Source organism: Aquarana catesbeiana, linkage group LG09 (assembly GCF_042186555.1).
Source record: "Aquarana catesbeiana isolate 2022-GZ linkage group LG09, ASM4218655v1, whole genome shotgun sequence".
In the NCBI taxonomy this organism is placed as follows: domain Eukaryota; kingdom Metazoa; phylum Chordata; class Amphibia; order Anura; family Ranidae; genus Aquarana; species Aquarana catesbeiana.
The window spans coordinates 35,669,250-35,694,273 of NC_133332.1; the positions used below are offsets into that span (position 1 = coordinate 35,669,250).

Consider the following 25,024-nt stretch of genomic DNA (forward strand, 5'->3'; position numbering starts at 1 on the left):
CATCATGCTTTGGGGCTGTTTCTCTGCAAAGGGAACAGGACGACTGGGATTTTGAGTGCAAACCTCCTCCCATCAGCAAGGGCATTGAAGATGAAATGTGGCTGGGTCTTTCAGCATAACAATGATCCTAAACACACCGCCCGGGCAACGAAGGAGTGGCTTCGTAAGAAGCATTTCAAGGTCCTGGAGTGGCCTAGCCAGTCTCCAGATCTCAACCCCATAGAAAACCTTTGGAGGGGGTTGAAAGTCTGTGTTGCTCAGCGACAGCCCCAAAACATCACTGCTCTAGAGGAGATCTGCATGGAGGAATGGGCCAACATACCAGCACAAGTGTGTGACAACCTTGTGAAGACTTACAGAAAACGTTTGACCTCTGTCATTGCCAACAAAGGATATATAACAAAGTATTGAGATGAACTTTTGATATTGACCAAATACCGTATTTATCGGCGTATAACACGCACTTTTTTCCCCTTAAAATCAGGGGAAAATCGTGGGTGCGTGTTATACACCGATCCCCGCTAATTGTGATCTATCGGCGGCGATCGCCGCCAACATTCACATAGCGTGTCATTTTAAATATGGCGCCACGGAGTTCGGAGGGACTCGGCGGAGCTGAACGAGCGCCGCCGAAATCACAGTGACTGGGCGGAGCCGAGATACACATAGTCGAGTGTATTCGGCTCTTTCCGGCGCCGCTCACAGTCACGCCCAGTCTCGCCATTGGACCTGTGAGCGGCGCCGGAAAGAGCCGAATACACTCGACTATGTGTATCTCGGTGGCGTTCGTTCAGTTTCGCCGGCGCCGAGTCCCTCCGAACTCCGCGGAGCCATATTTAAAACATGCAGCTATGTGTATGTCGGCGGCGATCAAGCATGGACACTGGGGGCAAGGCTGCACTGACCACTGGGGCAAAGCTGCACTGACAAGACTGCACTGGGGCAAATCTGCACTGACAAGGCTGCACTGGGGCAAATCTGCACTGACAAGGCTGCACTGGGGCAAAGCTGCACTGACAAGGCTGCACTGGGGCAAAGCTGCACTGACAAGGCTGCACTGGGGCAAAGCTGCACTGACAAGGCTACACTGGGGCAAAGCTGCACTGACAAGACTGCACTGACAAGACTGCACTGGGGCAAAGCTGCACTGACAAGAAGACTACACTGGGGCAAAGCTGCACTGACAAGGCTGCACTGGGGCAAGGCTGCACTGACACTGAAAAGGCTGCAATGACACTAACAAGGCTGCAGATGAACACTGATGAGGCTGCATTGATGGGCATTTAAATGTAAGTTTTTTTTCCTTAAACTTCCCTCCTAAAAGTTTTTTTCCTTAAAATTCTCTCCTAAACTTGGGGTGCGTGTTATACGCCGGCGCGTGTTATACACCGATAAATACGGTACTTATTTTCCACCATAATTTGCAAATAAATTCTTTCAAAAATCAAACAATTTTGTTTCTGGTGTTGTTCGACAGCTCTTTGGTTTTCACCATAGTGGAGTTTGGAGTGTGACTGTTTGAGGTTGTGGACAGGTGTCTTTTATACTGATAACAAGTTCAAACAGGTGCCATTAATACAGGTAATGAGTGGAGGACAAAGGAGCCTCTTAACCACTTCGCGCCCGCACTATAGCTGAAAGATGGCTGCAGGGCGGACGCTATCTGCTGGGTGGACGTCCCTGGATGTCCAGCTGTTTACTTCCACGATGCGCGCTCCCGCGGGCGCGCATCGGGGAAGTTCTGTGCTGGCCGTGTCCCTTGGACACAGCCAGTCACAGATCGCCGTAAATGGCCAATGACAGCGGCCGTTTATAGTGCGATCGGCGGTGCCAATGAGAGAGGATCTCATACGTAAACATATGAGATTCTCTCTCATCGTTGGCTCTCCCTCCTCACACAGAGACAGCGTGTGAGGAGGGAGAGCGAACCGCTGCAGCAGTGAGTGTAAAAAAACAGAAAAAAAAGTAGTCAGTGTCATCTGTCATCCCTCCCCACTGTCCTCTGTCCCCACTGTCATCCCTCCCCACTGTCCTCTGTCGCTAGTGCCATCCCTCCCCACTGCCATCCGTCCCCACTGCCATCCCTCCCCAGTGCCATCTGTCATCAGTGCCACGTATCAGTGGCATCTGTCATCAGTGTCACGTGTCATCAGTGCCACGTATTAGTGCCATCTGTCATCAGTGCCACGTGTCATCAGTGCCACGTATTAGTGCCATCTGTCATCAGTGCCACGTGTCATCAGTGCCACGTATTAGTGCCATCTGTCATCAGTGCCATCTGTCATCAGTGTCACGTGTCATTAGTGCCACATATTAGTGCCATCTGTCATCAGTGTCACGTGTCATTAGTGCCACATATTAGTGCCATGTATTAGTGCCATCTGTCAGTGTCACGTATTAGTGCCAAATGTCATCAGTGCCACATATTAGTGCCATCTGTCATCAGTGTCACATGTCATTGTCCTGGTGCTCCAGGGCCTTCAAAAATGTAATAGGTAGTCAACAAATTAGATGTGTAATTTATGCTCCTAGAACACGTGATGGCGCTCCCTGCATGTTGGACCTCTGTATGTGGCCAGGCTGTGAAAAAGTCCCACACATGTGGTATCCCCATACTCAGGAGGAGTAGCAGAATGTATTTTGGGGCGTTATTTGTGGTATACAAATGCCATGTTAGAGAAATAACCTATTATAATGACAGTTTTGTGGGGGGAAAAAAAATCCTTATTTTGCAAAGAATTGTGGGAAAAAATGACAACATCAAAAAACTCACCATGCATCTTACTAAATACCTTGGAATGTCTACTTTCAAAAAAGGGGTCATTTGGGGGGTATTTGTACTTTCCTGGCTTGTTTGGGTCACAAGAAATTAGATAGGCCGTCAGTACTTCAGGTGTGATCAATTTTTTATGATTTGCACCATAGTTTGTGGACTCTCTAACTTTCACAAAGACCAAATAATATCCACTAATTTGGGTTATTTTTACCAAAGATATGTAGCAGTATAAATTGTGGCCAAAATTTATGAAGAAAAATTAATAATTTGCAAAATTTTATCACAGAAACTAAGAAAAATGCGGGGTTTTTTTTCAAAAATTTCGGTCTTTTTTTATTTATAGAAAAAACCCAGAAGTGATCAAATACCACCAAAAGAAAGCTCATTTGTATGAAAAAAAGGACAAAAAATTCATTTGGGTACAGTATTACATGACTGAGTAATTGTCATTCAAAGTGTGAGAGCGCTGAAAGCTGAAAATTGGTCTGGGCAGGAGGGGGGTTTAAGTGCCCAGTTGTCAAGTGGTTAAAGAAGAAGATACAGGTCTGTGAGAGCCACAAATCTTGCTTGTTTGTAGGTGACCAAATACTTATTTTCCACCATAATTTGCAAATAAATTCTTTCAAAAATCAGACAATGTGATTGTCTGGATTTGTTTCCACATTTTGTCTCTCATAGTTGAGGTATATCTATGATGACTATTACAGGCCTCTCTCATCTTTTTAAGTGGGAGAACTTGCACAATTGGTGGCTGACTAAATACTTTTTTGCCCCACTGTTTGTTATGTGGTTTATGTTCGTGTTTGTGCTTATTTGTCCTGTATGTTGGTTCATGTGCACCTCTCGGAGTAAAATATTGTCCCGCCTTTTTTTCCCCCCACTGTCCGCTTGTCTCCCCTCTCCTTCATAGGAAGAACCCATGGGGGATTGGGTGGGGTTGGTGGATTGGGGGGAGGAAAATAGGGTGATATGGAATGGAGTAAAAAAAAAATCTGGCTTAACTATTCTGGTTAGTTTATTTGAGATTAACCCGATATGGCTCCTTTAAATGAAGTGTTAATTTCATGGAATGTTAGAGGGTCTTGGTAGTCCCTCTAAGTAGCAAGCAGCATTTACCTCGTTAGGGAGATTCACACCCTCAATAATATGTCTTCAGGAAACGCATTTAAGTTCTGAGACATTACATTACTTAAAACGAAACCAGTTTAGCACTCAGTATCATGCCACATATACATCATACTCTAGAGGAGTGTCTATACTTGTATCTAATGGATTGGATTTTAAGTGTAGACAAATTAAGAAGGATAGTAAAGGTTGATTTATTTTTTTGTACTGTATAGTATCAGGTCGTTCTTATGTGATTGGAAATATCTATATCCCTCCGCCATATTCTACGGAAGTATTTAAAGAATATATTCAGTTCATATCTGATAAAATAGATAGTGCATGCCTATTGGTTGGTGATTTTAACTACTTAAGCCCCGGACCATTTGGCTGCCCAGAGACCAGAGCACTTTTTGCGATTCGGCACTGCATCGCTTTAACTGACAATTGCGCGGGCGTGCGACGTGGCTACCAAACAAAATTGATATCCTTTTTTCCCCACAAATAGAGCTTTCTTTTGGTGGTATTTGATCACCTCTGCGGTTTTTATTTTTTGCGCTATAAACAAAAAAAATAGCGACTATTTTGAAAAAAAAAACATTATTTTTTTACTTTTTGCTATAATAAATATCCCCAAAAAATATATAAAAAAACATTTTTTCTCCTCCAGTTTAGGCCGATACTTATCCTTCTACATATTTTTGGTAACAAAATCGCAATAAGCGTTTATTGATTGGTTTGCGCAAAAGTTATAGCGTCTACAAAATAGGGGATAGTTTTATGGCATTTTTATTAATATTTTTTTTTTTTTACTAGTAATGGTGGCGATCAGCAATTTTTATTGTGACTGCGACATTATGGCGGACAGATCGGACACTTTTGCCGCGATTTTGGGACCATTCACATTTATACAGCGATCAGTGCAATTAAAAATGCATTGATTACTGTGTAAATGTGACTGGCGGTGAAGGGGTTAACCACTAGGTGGCGCTGTAGGGGTTAAGTGTGTCCTAGGGAGTGATTCTAACTGTGGGGAGGGGGACTATGTGTGACACGACACTGAACACCGCTCCCGATTACAAGCAGCTGTGATCAGTGTCAGTGTCACTAGGCAGAATGGGCAAATGCTTTTTTTTAAAAAGCCTATGGTGTGCATAACACTTCACATCAGCATTTCCCCATTCTTCCTCTCCGTGAGACGATCGCGGGTATACCCACAGACATAGAGTCCGCGGGACCCACGATCACACTCAAGGAGGTTGCGGCGCCTGCAAACTGCTTCTTAAAGGGCAATGTACAGGTACGTTAACCTGCCTGTACGTGCCCTTCTGCCGACGTTTATCGGTGTGAGCCGGTCGGCAAGCGGTTAATAACTATATGGACTCCGCAATAGATAAATATAACGTATTGGATAAGCAAATTGCATTGGGGCCTACAGCCTTTGCTACATATATAGCGGAATTGGGATTGATAGATCTTTAGAGACAGCGTAATCCAACAAATAGGCAATTCTCTTGCTTTCCTAGTAGTTATAAAACCCACTCTAGAATAGATTTAGCGTTGGGAACATATTCGATGTTATCATGTCTTCGTGATATCAAATATGAGGCTAGGGGTATCTCAGACCACTCACCTATAATATTAAACCTCTCTTTTAGGACTAATTCAGGATGTACTCTATGGAAAGTGAACCCATATTGGTTGTCACTTTTTCCATCATCCGAAGGAATTATGATAGAATTAATTACTTATCAGAATATAAATAAACCTTCGGTCTCACTCTTAATATATTGGGATGCGATGAAAGCATAGATTGGAGGTCTCCTTATTGTGCAAATATCAAAAAATAAGAAACAATCTAGACAGTGGGAAAAAAAACCTAGTTGATAATATGATGAAGGCCAAATTTCTATATATTACTAATCCAAATGGAGATACAAAAAAATAATGGCTTCAAAGCCAATTACATTATGCAGAAGTGGCTAAGAAGAAGGCAGAAAATAAGAGATCTTTCCTTCAACAACCATACTGTGAGGAGGGGGAAGGGACAGGACATTTATTGGCAACTATTGTAAAAGCTCAGCGGCCGGCATCATATATAAGGGAAATACAATCATCTTCAACTAAGAGGGCTGATACTACCCCAGAGATATTGGAGGTATTTAGGGAATATTATCAGGCACTATATAAGAGCAGGGCATCCTATACAGAGGAGGCCTTGGGTAGATTTTTTGATACTATTGAATTACCAAATATTTTAAAGGATGAAAGGGAGGTTTTGGAGGGCCCATTAACATTGAATTAGTTAATAAAATAAGGAGAGAACAAGTGCGGGACTTTTAATGAGGCACATGGGAGCAGAAGTAGAGATTGAATATGAATGCGATTTATTAATAAAATGATACAGAAATTCATATATTTACATATTTAGGCACATAGCTCTACATATGTTGGCACATAGCTCTGTGATGATAATCTGTAATCATCAAAAAATGCATTCCAACAAGGACTTCTATTACAAACATATAAATACAATAAAATTGGAACATTCATACATATATAGTTGATAATGTGTACACATAACGGTAGTTTAAGCTCCTACGCCGTTTCGGGACCTTATAGCCACTTATCAGGAGCATAACCGTAGTGACCACCTATGAATAGGGGAGATAGCAGTATTGAATCATTAGACGTCGCCTAAGAGGACAAAACGCGTCGGGTAGGACCCCACTGCCGCCATATTTTCACAGCGCTGTTTTTAAAGGATTTACATGTGAGTGTATTTCTTAATTTTTAATAAATTTTACATTTGTTTATGGATTTACACTATGTGGCCTTTCCTCCTTCCTTCCCATTTGTCACCACCACCACTTGGTTTCTAACACCACTCTGAGGGACATATCAGCCTATGGTTCATCCCAAGTTCACCATCCCTCTGGATCATCTACAGCCACTCACCACCCAAGCTTTGTCTGACCCAACTCGGCATATGCCCCTTTGGGTCCATTAGATCAGGTAAGCCTCTTCATTGTTGGTGGTAGTGTGTCTGTCTTCACTCCAGATGTCATACACCTATTGATGTGCTTCTTGTCTGAAGTCATATAACTTCCGAGGACTTCCTATTACTAAGATCAACACATATATGGAGGATCTTCTCCCACGTTCTACATCTAGAACTGTTGGTTCATTTTTGCTTTGACATTGGACATCTCAAACTTTTTTAGCGCTACACTTATTTTTCCTTTCGATTTGGCATATATCCTGTTGGCCGTGTTAGCTGCTTGTTTGTGTTTTTAGGGCAGCGCAGAATTACTTGGTACATTTTTCCTTCAAGGAAGTTCATAGCCAGTAGCCAATAGCTGCCCTAGCGTGGGTTTTTGTCCGTCGGACTAGCATACAGACGAGCTGACTTTTCGACCGGACTGGAGTCCGTCGGACAGATTTGAAACATGTTTCAAATCTAAGTCCGTCAAACTTTTAAGAAAACAAAGTCCGCTGGAGACCACACACGATCGAATTATCCGACGAAATCCAGTACGCCAGACCAAGTATGCCGGAAAGTCCGATCGTGTGTACGCGGCATTACACTTTTTATTTTGCTTTACTTAGCATTTTGTTTTGTTTCCCTGAAAGTAGTGTTGAAGCCTCAGCTGTACAGATGCCCCTTGAGAAAGCAATGTTACTAGGGATGCACCGGTGACGATACCAAGCATTAGTGTGAGTATTGGAACTCGCCCAAATGCTCCTCTGATACTGAAACCGATGCTTTGTGGTGCAATTTGAGTCAATACAATATGAGTGGGTGCACATTGCACTGCAAAGAATTGCATGTGATTTGAACAGGAATGTGGTGTGATTCCTGTCCGAATTGCATGTGATTTCCCCCACCGCTCTGTGTGTGTGTGTGTGTGTGTGTGTGTGTGTGTGTGTGTGTGTATAGAAAGGAATAAAGCGCCATCTAGTGGGTAGTGTAAAAAATGTTAGAACTTAGGACAGAGCATTAACAGGCCACCGGAGGTGCTCATAGGGCTGGAGAAGATGTAGAGGCAGTCCACCCCCAAGCTGATATTACTTCTGCCCTATACCCACGGGGTCATGGAACATCTCCTCCAGCCTTGTGAGCACCTCTAGTGGCCCTGATTTGCTACCATCGGTGGACCGGGACACCTATGTAGATTATTTTGCATATGGCCAGATGTACTGTGAGTGCTAACATTTTTTAAACTGCCCACTAGATGGCATTTTTCTCTTTTTATACACATTATTTATTCTTTGCCGTGCGATTCGCAAAGTATTGGCGAGTACTGGATGCTCAAGGAACAAAGGGTGACCCCTGGAAGTCGCACATCTATGGTGTCCTGCTGCAATGAATGCAGTGACAACCTCAACCTGGACTCAAAACTGGCCACGCCCCAATGCGTTTCACTCCGCCCCCTCCAACCCCCAAGAAAAGCTATCGGTACAACCCTAAATGTCACCCATGCCTTCAGGGAAATCTCAGACCTAAACTTCGGGATCTCACAGTATTGTCATACTGTGCATGTAGGAGATGAAGCTTATAATGTCATGAGCCTCATTTCATACATGCCAAAAACTGAATTATATTGATTTGCTGGGGAAAACTTTTTTCTCTGATATCTTGCGAGATCTTGGGGTACAAGATTTCCCTGAAGGCAATGGTAACGTATCCTTCCCAGGGGACATCTGTGCGACTGGGGCTATGTCAAGGTTTTTTTTTTTGCAACAGATGCATGTAGTTTTGCACCATGCATGCACGAGGTGAAGAGCATGACATCAAGAGCTTCATCTTGCGCATATGCAATATCAAGGATGAAAATAGATCAATATAAAGAAAAGGTCACAAGGATATAGGCAAATATGGTTGTTTATTTCCCCCTATTAGACATGTGCAGAACGAATACATTTGTTTTGTTTCGGATCAATTTATTAAGTTACTAATTTCATTTTGTTGCTTGTGTAACAACATTTTTTCGTTTTCGACCAGATTCAAATTTTTCCAATAGATTTGAAGTATTCAAATCGAACTCGAATCAAAAATATCAAATCGATCCAAATTTATTGTGAAGAATAGCTGGTCCTATTCTATTCGACTTTCAGAAGACAGTTAGATTATTTTTATTTGATTCTATTCCTTTCTAATCTATTCTATTTTTTTCTATTCTATTCTTTTATTTTCTATTCTATTTTTTTTTCTATTTTTTTATTTTCTATTCTTTTCTATGGTATTCCTTTATTTCTCTTATTCAATTTTTTTCTATTATATTCTGTTTTGTTTTACTGTATTATTTTCTATTCTTTTTTTTTTCTTTTTTAATTCCTTTATTTACCAAGAAGTTGCAATATACAAACATGCAGGATTAATGCATAATTAGGGCCCCAGATGTAGACAAATATCAAGATCAGTAGCTATACAGTAAAGTCTGTACAGCAACAAGTAGCAGGCTGCAGATTATGTGACTTCCGGCAAAAACATAGAAGTCTCAGAAGGAGACAGCCTCTGACATACAGTTAGGTCCATAAATATTGGGACATTGACACAATTCTAATCTTTTTGGCTCTATACACCACCACAATGGATTTAAAATGAAACAAACAGGATGTGCTTTAACTGCAAACTTTCAGCTTTAAATTGAGGGTATTTACATCCAAATCAGGTGAATGGTGCAGGAATTACAACAGTTTGTATATGTGCCTCCCATAAACCCGCTGGGTTTCATTCCTGGTGATGCTCTGCCAGGCCTCTACTGCAACTGTCTTCAGTTCCTGCTTGTTCTTGGGGCATTTTCCCTTCAGTTTTGTCTTCAGCAAGTGAAATGCGTGGTCGGATTCAGGTCAGGTGATTGACTTGGCCATTGCATAACATTCCACTTCTTTCCCTTAAAAAACTCTTTGGTTGCTTTCACAGTATACTTCGGGTCATTGTCCATCTGCACTGTGAAGTGCCGTCCAATGAGTTCTGAAGAATTTTACTGAATATGAGCAGATAATATTGCCAGAAACACTTCAGAATTCATCCTGCTGCTTTTGTCAGCAGTCACATCATCAAGAAATACAAGAGAACCATTTCCATTGGCAGCCATACATGCCCACGCCATGACACTACCATCACCATGTTTCACTGATGAGGTGGTATGCTTTGGATCATGAGCAGTTCCTTTCCTTCTCCATACTCTTCTCTTCCTATCACTCTGGTACAAGTTGATCTTGGTCTCATCTGTCCATAGGATGTTGTTCCAGAACTGTGAAGGCTTTTTTAGATGTTGTTTGGCAAACTCTAATCTGGCCTTCCTGTTTTTGAGGCTCACCAATGGTTTACATCTTGTGGTGAACCCTCTGTATTCACTCTGGTGAAGTCTTCTCTTGATTGTTGACTTTGACACACATACACCTACCTCCTGGAGAGTGTTCTTGATCTGGCCAACTGTTGTGAAGGGTGTTTTCTTCACCAGGGAAAGAATTCTTTGGTCATCCACCACAGTTGTTTTCCGTGGTCTTCCGGGTCTTTTGGTGTTGCTGATCTCACTGGTGCGTTATTTCTTTTTAAAGATGTTCCAAACAGATGATTTGGCCACACCTTTTTTTTTTGCTATCTCTCTGATGGGTTTGTTTTGTTTTTTTCAGCCTAATGATGGCTTGCTTCACTGATAGTGACAGCTCTTTGGATCTCATATTGAGAGTTGACAGCAACAGATTCCAAATGCAAATAGCACACTTGAAATGAACTCTGGACCTTTTATCTGCTCCTTGTAAATGGGATAATGAGGGAATAACACACACCTGGCCATGGAACAGCTGAGCAGCCAATTGTCCCATTACTTTTGGTCCCTTAAAAAGTGGAAGGCACATATACAAACTGTTGTAATTCCTACATCGTTCACCTGATTTGGATGTAAATACCCTCAAATTAAAGCTGAAAGTCTGCAGTTAAAGCTCATCTTGTTTGTTGCATTTAAAATCCATTGTGGTGGTGTATAGAGCCAAAAGGATTAGAATTGTGTCGATTTATGGATCTGACTGTATGTCAACACAGAAATGCAACTGTTTAATAGGAAGGAAATAAAGAGTACCGGGGTCACCAGAGGTGCTCCAGAGGCCAAAGTATCCCAATCAAGGCATACAACCTAATGGGCAAAGTGTAATAAACGAATAACTGCAGAAACTGCAAAGGATATATCTCAGAGCTTTATAAAGGGTACGGAGGGAGAATGGGAGGGGGAAGGAAGGGGGGCAGAGAAAGGGGAGAGGTAGAAGTCAATCAGGAAAGGAGACAAGAAGAAAATCCAGGGGCCACATAGAAACAGACCACCGGGGGGATCAGCCGGGTTCTGAGACCTCCTACAGATAGACATCGGTGTAGACAAAATACTGCAGCGGCCTCCATGTCTCATTGACTTTGGAAAAGCAAATAGATTTTGAGGGTGAGTTCACAGACCTCCAACAGAAGGGGATTCAAGCTTTTGTCATGTTCAACAGCTGGATTGTTATGGAGGCCTTATATTTTTTGATGGGTCCTTCCATGAGATACAGAAGGCATGCTGCGGGTTTCCACGCCAAGTCAATATTCATCAGGTGTTTAACGGTACTGGCCACTTCTTGCCAAAACATATTGTTTTCTAATCTATTCTATTCTTTTCTAAATTCAAATTTCGGAAGACGGCTATATTCTTTCTAATTTATTCTATTCTAATTTTTCATATTCTCTTATATACTATTCTATTCTATTTATTATATATATATATATATATATATATATATATATATATATATTCTTCTATACGCTATTCCTTTATAGTCTATTCTATTATTTTCTTTAGTTTTTTTATTCCATTCCCTTATTTTCTATTGTATTTTATTCTATTCTTTTATTTTCTATTATATTCTTTTCTATTCTAATCTTTGATATTCTATTCTTATCTATTCTATTTTTTTTTTTATTTTCTATTTTATTCTATTCTGTTCTGCTTCTTAATCTTTTAGAAATTAAAATTTTGGAAGATGGCTATAATCTTTCTAATTTATTCTATTCGTTATATTCCATTCTTTTCTATTCTGTTTTTTGTTTTTCTCTATGCTTTTCTATTCTATTATATTCTATTCTTTAGTATTCTATTCCACATTCAAATCTATTTTCTTTTTATTCTATTCTTTTCTTTTATATTTCTTTATTTTGTTTTCTATTTTGTGTATTCGGTTTTATACTTTTATTTTTTGTTTATATTTTAAATTTGTTTTTTAATTTTGATTTCATTTCCAAATTGGATTTTATTCAAATTTCAGACTAAATTTGTTATTTTGGATTTGTTGAAATTCATTACTATTGTAATTTTGGATACATCTGAATCTCCAAATAACTAAAAGTTTGTCCGAATTTCATTTCGGAACGAAACGAACCGCACATGCCTACCCCCTATACATTATTTCCAGGTTTATAGAGTATACGCATATTAGTGGCCTCATGGAAGTGGGTCTTCTTCCATGCGTTCACATCTATGCGCTGCTGTGATTTTGCTGGGAGTGCACTGCACAGCGTGCTCCCATCACACAGACTGAGCTCACACCGACAGCTCCCAGTCTTGTACTAATGATAGTGAATCAGGTGACCTGGTTCCCTACCACCTGATCGCTATGATAGCCTCTGATTGGCTGTCATATTGACCAGTCACTTTAAAGCCCGCCCATATAATTTTTTTCTCCTCTTGAAGGCATGAAAAGATACATTGTACATTGCTAGAGGAGAAAAGTGTAATTAAAGAACATTGTGTATAAAAAAATAAAACAATAAAATAGCTAAATCAGGGTGAGGTGAGAGTTTGCCAAAAAGGGATTCACCGTGTTGGAGGTGCTTTCTACTTGCAGTTTTTGCAGCACTTACCTAGCAGTGATATATATCACAAGTTCTATATGGGACTACCACATTTACAATAATGTGGACTTTACTGTTTTTTTGTTTATGATTCATTGATTGTTTATTTTTTATTATTTGATGATTGCTGAAAACTCACTTTAAAGTGGTACTAAAGGCTCAAGGTTCTTTACCTTCATGAATCCTATGCATGAAGGTAAAAAACCTTCTGTGTGCCACAGCCCCCCTAATACTTACCTGAGCCCCATCTCGATCCAGCAATGTGCATGAGAGCCTTTGCTCTCCAGTGACTCTCCCTCATTGACTGAGACAGTAGGCTCCCACTGCTGTCAGTCACATCCAGTGAGGAGAGAGAGTGGGCTGGGCCGAGACTCCATGTGTGAATGGACACACAGAGCAGCAGCTCGGGAGTGAGTCTGCAGGGGTGCCCCCATAGCAAGCTATTTGCTCTGAGGGCACTCGGCAGGAAGTAGGAGCCAGGAGCGCCAGTGAAGGGCCCCAAGAAGAGGAGTATCGGGGCTGCTCTGTGCAAAACAACTGCACAGAGCAAGTTTAAAATGTTTGTTATTTTTTTAAAAAAAACTTCCCTCTAATATCACATTAAGTTCTGTTTGCCTTGAACGTCTCTGATCTTGACTGTCCATGACCGGCCTTGATTTTCGGGACAGAGCCCGGGACAAGGTCATGTCAGGACAGGTTCGAAAAATTGACAAATTGGGATAATTGGCAACAATGCAAAAGTGTCTCAAGGGATCGGGAGACTCTACAGCTCTTCAGACTTTGAATGTAGCAGACATGTCCAAAGAGTCAAAGAGGGTAAATAGCCGAAAAAGGGCACCAGTCTCTCATTTAGGGTAAGCTGGAGGGGGTTGTGTCATTTACAGACGTATTTTGTAGCAGTGTTCAGGGGCATTTAAAAAATGCCCTAAATCTAAATTTAGAGAAGAGGTTTTAAGTGTAATTTATGCCTGTATGCACCTAAAATGCACGCATATGCATGTCAATTTGTAAATGCCTTTAACCACTTGAGGTCCGGGCCATAGCCGAATGACGGCCACAGCGCGGACCTCAATTTCCGGGAGGCTGTCATGGGACGTCCTCCCCTGTGCATGCGCACCGTGTGCACCCTGCAGGGCGCGCGGTGCGGCGCTGTGATCACCGAGTCACGGAGACTCGGATGATCACAGATCCGAGTAAGGGGCTGATCACGGCCCCTTACCATGTGATCAGCTGTCAGCCAATGACAGCTGTTCACATGATGTAAACAAAACTCGGTGATCGGTTTCGGTTTGCATGTCAATTTGTAAATGCCTTTAAAAGAGGCTTTTTTTCAGCCTGTGTGCAAGAGACTTATTACTTTGAGCACTTACTGGTGTTTGAGCATTTAAAAGTGGGTGTACACAGCCTAGTTTGCATGAAAAGAATGTTTGTGCGCAAGCTATAAACATAGAAGAAAGTGCATGAATCATGAATTCTTGGATTACACTGATTGCTCTGATGAAATCCGAGTCACGGATGAAACGCGTCAGCATGACGCCATCACGCTGCCCATAGCGCTCCTACAGACCTGCAGTCCCACCTACCAGCCTTGACACCATTCGCCCAGGAACATATGAGCTGCCTGAATTAGCCCGCGGGAACGGAACGAGGGGAGCTGACGGTGTGAGGAGAGTCGGCGTTGTCCGCTGCATTCTCCCTGGACTACCCTTCTCTAAATCTCATCCCTAAGACACCGCCATTGGATATGTACTGAGGATGACTGTTTAAAGGACGGAACATCATGCAACTGGAAGATGGTGAGAGCTCTACTTCCTGCTCCTGACGTGGATCGTAGCCAGCTCCGGGTGAGACCTTACCTGTTTATATCTTTAGTTTGGGACGGTTATTCCCCATGACCACCCGGTCTCCACCATATGCTACCCGGTCCATCCAGTGAGCCACCCAGCTCATCCCAGGACTCATTAACACCACTCCCCAGCATTCTGTACCTTCACTTTCCGCCCCCCCACATTTTGGCCTCCAGTGTTGTGAACCACTACTGATTCAGAGAGACTTCCATTACACAGCTGTGTACCTCTGCAATCCTCTCAGCTGTTGCTGAGTCAGCCCCTGGTCCCTCTGTCCCTGGCTCCCACTTGACTGGCCGTTCTCTTCCTCTCCCCTCCTCCTTCCCAGTGAATTGTTCTGGGTTCCCCGTTCCCCAGAGATCTCTGCTGGGCCAACCACGTCTGTCACCAAACACCCACCATCCAGGGAACCCTCAATGCTATTTGTTGCTGTTTTCTGGAATTTAAGGACTCTAGCTAATTAGTATACACAATTTATTTGCAACTATTCTTATTCAATTATTATGCATGAGTCTATTTGTATGGTGTGATTGGCTGGCTGGGCTAGGTGGCCATCTGCGTCTGTGTATGACCTAGTTGTCATTTTTAAATCGGTGATGGTACCTGTCTTTACAGGATATCTTTTTTGGATTGGTGTTTAAAGTGAATTTTTTTCAATAAACAGTATTTATATGATCTGACCATTGCATGTCCCTCATTGAAGAATTTCCTTTTTCTTTTGTTTTTTTGTCATATGTCTTATGAATTCAGAGGAACACACCCATCATTTCTGGTGTTAGCAATTGTCTTTAGATCAATCAAGACGGGGCTAATTTTTGCCTTCAGTCTGTTTAATTATACTTGACGGCAGAGTGCATTAGTTCTTTTTATCATCTGTTTTTTTCTAACAAAAACTTTCTTAAATCTGTGTATTTATTCAATTAAAAAAAAAAAAAAAATATATATATATATATATATATATATATATATATATATATATATATATATATTTATATATATAATATGCTTCTGCATTTCCAGGTAGGGGGCACACACCCATCCGGCTGTGCTGGAGCAGCACAGAGTACACACATAAACACTTGTTAGACACATATTTAACCATTTGATGTTAACCCCTTTCTGCCCAGTGTCATTAGTACAGTGACAGTGCATATTATTAGCACTGATCACTGTAATAGTGCCACTGGTGATGTCCGTGGCAGTTAGTTCCCACAAATTGTCAGTGTCAGGTTGCGCACCATCCCACTATAAGGCCCCTTTCACACGAGCGGACCAATTGGTTCCGCCTGTCCAGGAGACAGGCAGACCCAATTGGACCATCCATAGCTCTCTATGGAGTGGTGGTTGTGTCCGCTGTTACCCATCGGTATCCAATCTGATTTGGGCTGCCAAAAACAGATGGATGGGGATCTGTTCCCCATCTGTCCGGCAGGTCGGATGACAGTCATGCCCCGTACACACGGTCGGACATTGATCGGACATTCCGACAACAAAATCCAGGGATTTTTTCCGACGGATGTTGGCTCAAACTTGTTTTGCGTACACACGGTCGCACAAAGTTGTCGGAATTTCCGATCGCCAACAACGCGGTGACGTCAAGCACGTACGACGAGACTAGAAAAGGCCAGTTCAGAACCAAGCGCGGCACCCTTTGGGCTCCTTTTGCTAATCTCGTGTTAGTAAAAGTTTGGTGAGAGACGATTCGCGCTTTTTCAGACTTGTGGCTTTCAGATCGTTTTCTGCCATTCAGTTTGTGCTTGTGGGTTTGTATCTGCTCTTCAGTGCGTGCAAGCAAGTTCCGTGTGACTTTTAGTCATTGTATTCTTGTTCGTTCGTTACTGTTTTTCAGGTCGCTCTTCACAGGCCTTGCTGTTCTTCAGTGCGTTCTGTTACTTCGTTCTGAGCAGCCGACCGTTTTCTAGCCATGTTTCGTATGCGTACTCCTCGTAGAGTTCGTGCTGTGTGGGGGCTTGGTGTTGGGGTCCTGACCTTGACACAAGTCCAGTCCATGAACAGGGTGGGGAGGAGTTCATGGACCAAGAATTGGTTGCTTCAGCGTGACCAGTTCTGTCATATGCCTTTGCTCCGTGAGATCCATGAGAATAATCCTGATGATTTCAGGAACTTTCTCAGGATGACGGACCCCGTATTTCAGCGTTTGTTGGCTTCGCTGACCCCCTATATCAGCAGGCAGGATACCTGCATGAGGCAAGCCATCACTCCGGAGCAGAGGTTGGTCACTACCTTGCGGTATTTGGCGACAGGGAGAAGCCTGCAGGACCTCAAGTTCTCGACAGGCATCTCCCCCCAGGCTCTGGGGATCATTATCCCAGAGACCTGTTCTGCCATCATACAGGTCCTGAAGAAAGAGTATATGAAGGTAAGATTTTTATCCTTTAATATCACATTTCATTGTATTTAATGTTTGCTAATATATTGTATTTCTTTCCTCATTCCCTAATTACCATGATTGTAATATGCTGTGAATGTCCCCTTTCTCCTCATGCATGCTGGATTTTTATGTAATTATTTTTTTCGGTCCTTCATACAGATTGTCCTTCACTAACCTCCCCAGCATGGTGTCTCCTGGCCCTATATTCACCTCATGTAGTCACTTAATGTATTTTATCTGCTCCATAGTAGTGCTTTACCCCAAACACCCCCTAAAATGTTTTGAAATGTTATTTTAGCTTTAAATTCAGGCAGAGGGCCAGAGGCTTATTTTTTGTGGTGTCCCCAAATCAATTTTAGTAACCCTCCCTCCCCCAACTGCTAAGTCAGCTGATCCCAATTCTCTGTCTATCCTCAATCATCTATCTGCTGACTTTGCCAAACCCATACACACTATACCCATCTCTTTTGTGCTCTGATTTATGGATGAATTCCCCAAAGCATGTAGTGCAAGGGTCTGCCTGTATACTTTCCAATGGTACTGTTTGAATTTTTAAGATCCTATTATTATCTTGAGTCAGGTAATAGCAGAATGTTTAAATGTGCTCAAATACAAACATAAAATCTAAACCAAAAATGGCTTAAAATCCAAATAAATAAATAAATAAAACATTCTGTCAGATGTGACAAATAACAATATATTCAGGGAATCCCAATAAAAAAACAAAAAAATAAGTTTGTGAGAAGTGTGTGTGAATATGAGCAGCAAAACTACTTAATTCTTGTCACATTATAAAGAAGAAGAGAGTGCGCTGTATTAAACCATTTTTTACATTGCAGCGTGACGAAAGTGCTGTATCCATTGCGAACGCTAAGTTTACCAGAACGAGCTGTTCTGTGTCGGAATTTCTTCTGAGCATGCATGGCACTTTGTGCGTCGGAACAGGCCACACACGGTCGGATTTGACGCGATCAGATTTTGTTGTCGGAAAATTTTATCTCCTGCTGTCCAACATTGTGTGTCGGAAAATCCGATCGAAAATGTCCGATGGAGCCCACACACGGTCGGAATTTCTGACAACACGCTCCGATCGGACATTTTCCATCGGAAAATCCGACCGTGTGTACGGGGCATTAGAATTTAAATGGTCAGGCGGACCATTTCCATCTCACTGCCCCATAGAGGAGCGTGGGCTGTGTCCGTGTCCGCTCTGCATAGTCGGTCTTTTATCGTTTATATAATAAAAAATGAAAAATCCAGAGGTGATCAAATAGCACCAAAGGAAAGCTCTATTTGTTGGAAAAAATGTTATAAACTTGATTTTTTTTCTTCAATAGATTTTCATTGTTTTTTTTCAGGGAGTTACAAACAGGGGGAAGGATACACACAGGTGGTGTTGACAAATACATTGTCTATAACTGCAAACAATATTACTATATAAAATCAAGCTAAAGTTAACAGTAACATCATAAATTTCATTTGTGTATAGTGTTGCATGATCGCACAATCGTCAATAAAATTAACGCAGTGCCAAAAAGCAAAAAAATGGCCTGGTCATGAAAGGAGGTAAATCTTCTGGAGCTGAAGTGGTTATCACATGTACAATAAACAGCAATTTCCAGTTTGAGAAGCAGCCTGTAATGTGATTGCACAATCTACTCCCTCTGTGCTTCTGGAGCCTTTATTTGTGACATAGTTTCCTTGTAGCTGTTCAGAAAAGAAATGAATTCTCAAGCTTACTAGAGCTCAAAAAAGTGGCCTGATCTCAGTTATCCAATCAATGAGCTGTGGGAAAGTCCCATAGAATGTAGCTGATATTTAACTTATCAGTTATTTCAGCATAATAGAAGACACAGATCTTTAAGATGTCTCTATTAGGCTATGTCCTGATAAACCATCTGTGTTTATTGATTGTCTGGACAGGTTAGTGTGTCTATTTTCCTTTTTTTAATTATTGATGTATTTGTTTCATCATTTAGTGGTAGTGATCTTGGCTTCAATCACATCACATTATCACAAGAAATCTGCACTTTTGCAGGTTTTTTTTACCATTGCTTTTTATGTTCATTTTTCATGTTTTTACGTTGTGTCTAGAGAGATATATATATAGCATCTGTGCATGCTGATGTAAATCTGATTAGCACTTCAGCCCCAGGCCTATGCTAACACTTCTCTCCTACATGTATAAACCAGCATTTTATATTTTTTAAGCAGAGGCCCTAGAAAATAAAATGGTGGATGTTGCAATTTGTTCTGTCGCACAGTATTTGCTCAGTGGTTTTTCAAACACAATATTTTTTGAAAAAAAATACACTTTACATTTTAATGCACAAAAACACAATATAATATGCAATTGTTTGGTACAATATAAAAGAATAAATAGATGCCTAACATGTCATGCTTTAAAATGACGCATGCTTGTTACAAACTACAGTACTTAAAATTCTTCATAGGCGACGCTTCAAAAGCCTTTACAGGTTACCAGTTAAGAGTTACCCAGGAGATCTGATGCTAGAATGCTTGCTCTGATGTTCACGGCAATACCTCACATGTGTGGTGAAATCGCCGTTTACGTATGCGTGAGGGACTGACACGCTTGTTTGCCTTTGTGCATCATTTATTATTTATTTTATTAGAATTTTCTTTTACACTGTAACTTTAATTTTTTATTTTAGATGTCAATGAACAACATCTTAGCAATAAGCATAACAGGTCCTCTTTACTGAGACATCTGGGGGTATATTAGACCCCATATCTCTCCTCTGGCCTCAAAAGCATGCTTTTAAAAGCCAAGAATTGCTTGTTTACATTCTGGCAAAACTGGAAGTGACACAATACTCATCTCTCCTGGTTTCTTATACCATAGAGATGACAGGGGAAGATCTGGTCGCCGTTCACCTTTACGGTAAGCCAGAAGAGCCACCAGTTTCAGTCCTGGGCCCCCTGGTGGGACTGAAAAGCCCAGCAAGGCACCGGAGGAGAGGGGGAGAGGATCCCCTTCTGCAGCCTGTTAAAGCGATCCGGTGGCTAATTAGCCACTAGGCTTGCTTTTACATTAACCACCCCAACCTGGGGTTTGCGTGGGTACATCACAGAGGCTGAAATGGTTAATTTTTTTAATATACCAGTACCTACTTATTTGTTTTCCACTTCCTGGTTTCCCTGAACATAGTGGTGATGGTCAAGTTCCTCCACCCCAAACTCGCTCAACCATGTTTTTATAGAGCTTGCTTTGTGCACTGGTCCAAATCATTTGGTGGAGGTGGGATTATGATATGGGGTTGTTTTTCAGGGGTTGGGCTTTGGCCCCTTAGTTCCAGTTAAGGTGTCAGCATACCAAGACATTTTGGACAATTTCATGCTCCCAACATTGTGGGAACAGTTTGGGGATGGCCCCTTCCTGTTCCAACATGACTGCGTACCAATGCACAAAGCAAGGTCCATAAAGACATGGATGAGCAAGTTTGGGGTGGAGGAACTTGACTGGCCTGCACAGAGTCCTGACCTCAACCGGATAGAACCCCTTTGGGATGAATTAGAGTGGAGACTGCAAGCCAGGGCTTCTTGTCCACATCAGTGCCTGACCTCACAAATGCGCTTCTGGTCAAACATTTCCTTAGACACACTCCAAAACTTTGTGGAGAGCCTTCCCAGGAGAGTTTAAGCTGTTATTGCTGCAAAGGTTGGGCCAACTCAATATTGAACCCTACGGACTAAGACAGGGATGCCATTAAAGTTCATGTGTGTTTAAAGACAGGTGTCCCAATATTTTTGGTATTATAGTGTATGTGAGTTAGGGACTTTAGATTGTAAGCCTTGAGGGCAGGGACTTATATGAATTTACAATATATATATATATATATATATATATATATATATATATATATATATATATTCAATGCTATATAATTAATTGTAATAAATAAAATAAACCTATAAAGCAAAAGTCACAGAGGTGTAGGTAAGTGTTTATTTCCCCCCTATACATTATTGGCATGTTTTTTGAGACGGAAGGGGAGAGATCATGTTTTCTACAAAATTTACTGGCCATAAAATCTTGAGCTTTTTTGCTTTTCCTTTGTAGACTGGGGGTAAATATGTTGACGTAGGAGCATGAAGTTGGTAATATAAGTGGCATATTCTGTATGACATTGAACTTGTTAAATTAACATAATCACAGTATGTATTACATTGGCGGTATGACTTCCTTCTCATTTTTATAGAGGTTTGTACTCTCACGTGATGATGGAATTCGGTAAAACAAACATTTGTAAATTGCTCGATCTCCTGACTATCTATATATATAGCTGTGCACTGTGATTCTTCCCTCCAGTCACTACATCAGTATCTGAAGCTAAACTCCGATATAAGCAAATATTGCTTAAGTATTAAAATCGTGTATCTTGAATCTTGTTGTGCTTTGTGTATTTCTTCCAGATCTGTGAAGTAATCCAGTGTGAGACTTTCCCTCTATGTAGGAGTTTCCTGTAATAAAGACCGGTCACTGCTGCTCTCTCCTTGTACAGGGTGACTGGTCTTGTCTCCGCCCCCTCCTGTAGTTTCCTGTAAGCAGTCTGTGGTGGGTGTGGCCTATCAGGTCCCTCCCACAGTTCTGCTCTCTGAACAGGTTTGTACAACACATTGATGATGTTGTTGCTACTTTTACAGGGTAATATGTTGGTTTGCAAAGGAATTTGGCGCACACAAAATGGATTTATTTCCCAGTTCACATTGAGTGCGGCTTTGCAATCGTTCAATTTCACCTGCAATCGAACTATTTGAAAGCCACATCTCAGTGCAACTTTGAAGACATCAGTGCAGCTTCATGCACAGATGTCTATTGAAGTCGCACCCAAAATCCCCAAAAGTAGTGCATGCACTACTTTTTCAAACCGCAAAGTCAGCGTCGTATCAATTTGAACACTGCCATTGCTGGCAATTGCCTGTCAAATCGCATGACAAATCGCTCCAATGTGAACGGTGGCTTTAGGCTATTGAGGAATATATTTAAAGTGTTACTAAACCCAGGACTCTGCATTCACTATATCTGGTCTCCCGCAGTACACAGAACATGGAAATGCAATTATTTTAGTAAATACAAACTGCTAAATACCTTTTCTCATCAGCAGTATATAGCAATCTATCAGTGTCAGGTGAAAGCTTGTAGGAGGAGTTTTCGTTCTCCTCTGATTGTCCTATGGGGCTGCAGGACCCCTGACCCTCTGTCTGTACAGTGCTGATTGGCTCTGTGCTGATCACATGCACCCTCCCATGAAAAAAAAAAACAACTGTCTAGCAATACACACCAAACTGAGCATGTGCAGAGTGACTCCAAAAGCTCTCTATCTTGAAGAGATTGAGGACAGTAGAAGAAGGGGAGGATCAGAGAAGACAGACTCAAACAACCTTTTTAGACAATGTGCAGGATTAACCCCTTAGGTTCCACAGTGAGTATAACAAGCACAATTTACTGCATATACAGACTGAATTTACTGTTGTGGGTTTAGTAACACTTTAAAGTAATGTCGCGGACACTGGCTGCAAGTACCTTTTTCTGTCTACATTCACCCTGTTGTTTGGTATTTCTATATTAATCTTTTATTTTTTTTGGACTTGCCCAAAGACTATTCTTGGTTGTTTATTCTGAACAAAACATGATTCTTGAAGGAGCTGATCACATTAACCTGCGGAGACGAACTGTCTGGTCACCAGGTCTGCCTTAAGGGTTGTGTTAATTAACATGTTAATTATATTATTGTCTTTTAAGTTTTTGCTAGAGGGGAGGGGGGAGTGTCCATGAGTCAGCCCTACCTCGTTATCTAACCCCTTGTGTTAAATGTGTATAAAAAGGCTGTATTCTGTCCAATAAAGCATTCAAGATTCTACAAGCTATTTTCGGCTAGACTTGTATTCAATGCAGCTTTGCGCAGCTTTGCGCAGTGGCAGTATCATAGCCAATGAGGTTCAACTGAGGCGTGATTATTGCTAATTGCTTCTCGGCCCTTTGGCTAAGATCAAATCTAGTATCTGTTCTTATCAGTTTCCAGGAGGTGGCGCTTGCTTCTGTCCCTGATCTATGGCGAGATAGAGATGGGATTGCGGTTGCTATGCAAAACCTGCTGGAGTGAAGGTAACCCGGAGCGGTTTGTAGCCGAAAGGGAAGCCTTCTGATGGGGACGGAGAACCATTTGGTCTTGGCGGAGGGTCGGGATCCTGGCCTTCTGGCCTGGATTGGGGCAGCTCTAGCTCTGGACAGTTATTTGGGAGAGAACGCTGGCTCCCCTTGCTCCCACCGGGGGAGCGGCCAGTATTTCCCAAATGTAATTAGGTAGGAGGGACGGAACGACGGTGAAGCCTGATGGCAAGGGCTCTCTCCAAGCTTCCAGAACTCCATACCTTTCTGCCTGGGGTGGGGGCTGCTGTGGTCTGGGCTGTGGGTCAGGGCTTTTTCGAAAAGCCAGTGGTGAATGTGCCCCTGAAGTGGCAGTTCAGGGGTGCCGTATGGTCACGGTGTGAAAGCACTTGATTTTATGGCACCATGGTCACTTCACCACAACACACGTTTTTCGCACCTGCCTCTTGGGCCGGGCCTTTTGGCCAGGACCAGGGGAAATTTTTATGCCTGGCCGGAGGGCCGGCCATTGTATAGCACAATGGCCACTTTCACTCTCCCATCTCACTATCTTCCCCACTCTTTTTTACCCCTGTTTGTCACCTTTTTGTCTTTTTTTTTTGGTTGTCTTTGTATACACGTTTTGTCACTGTGTGGCGAGTAGGGTGTGGGTCCTCGGGCCTACTCTGAAAGTCTTGGGAGGGGGTGGACATAGGCCTTTTGGCTTGGTTCGCCCTCTCCTTTGAGGGGTCTCTCTTCGGGAGAGCCCCACTGTACTTGGGTTGGTCTGCTTCGGCAGTCCTTCCAGTTGTGGGGGTCCGCCTGGTTTCGGCCAGATGGACCCTTTGTCTGAGTACCTCAGTCCCTGTCTGGAGCCTAACGCCCCGGGGGATCAGGGTAAGGTCCTTCCCTAGTGGAGGACTCTGTACACCCGTTGCACTTTTTTGTGTTTCACTCTCTATGTGTGGGCACTTTTTTTTGGCACCGGGTGGAAGTTTTTGAGGTGTGTTTTGCACGCCACTGGCTTTTCGATAGAGTGTATTCAATGCAGCTGGCAGTATCATAGCCAATGAGGTTCAACTGAGGCGTGATTATTGCTAATTGCTTCTCGGCCCTTTGGCTAAGATCAAATCTAGTATCTGTTCTTATCAGTTTCCAGGAGGTGGTGCTTGCTTCTGTCCCTGATCTATGGCGAGATAGAGATGGGATTGCGGTTGCTATGCAAAACCTGCTGGAGTGAAGGTAACCCGGAGCGGTTTGTAGCCGAAAGGGAAGCCTTCTGATGGGGACGGAGAACCATTTGGTCTTGGCGGAGGGTCGGGATCCTGGCCTTCTGGCCTGGATTGGGGCAGCTCTAGCTCTGGACAGTTATTTGGGAGAGAACGCTGGCTCCCCTTGCTCCCACCGGGGGAGCGGCCAGTATTTCCCAAATGTAATTAGGTAGGAGGGACGGAACGACGGTGAAGCCTGATGGCAAGGGCTCTCTCCAAGCTTCCAGAACTCCATACCTTTCTGCCTGGGGTGGGGGCTGCTGTGGTCTGGGCTGTGGGTCAGGGCTTTTTCGAAAAGCCAGTGGTGAATGTGCCCCTGAAGTGGCAGTTCAGGGGTGCCGTATAGTCACGGTGTGAAAGCACTTGATTTTATGGCACCATGGTCACTTCACCACAACACACGTTTTTCGCACCTGCCTCTTGGGCCGGGCCTTTTGGCCAGGACCAGGGGAAATTTTTATGCCTGGCCGGAGGGCCGGCCATTGTATAGCACAATGGCCACTTTCACTCTCCCATCTCACTATCTTCCCCACTCTTTCTTTTACCCCTGTTTGTCACCTTTTTGTCCTTTTTTTGGTTGTTTTGTATACACGTTTGTCACTGTGTGGCGAGTAGGGTGTGGGTCCTCGGGCCTACTC

The 25,024-nt window shown here is 42.5% G+C and overlaps 2 pseudogenes; both read left to right on the forward strand.

Moving 5' to 3' along the window:
* Positions 1-22,931: 22,931 nt before the first annotated feature.
* LOC141109112 (U4 spliceosomal RNA) lies at positions 22,932-22,996 on the forward strand (annotated as a pseudogene).
* A 1,219-nt stretch (positions 22,997-24,215) lies between these two features.
* On the forward strand, positions 24,216-24,348 carry LOC141109092 (U2 spliceosomal RNA; annotated as a pseudogene).
* Positions 24,349-25,024: the final 676 nt, after the last annotated feature.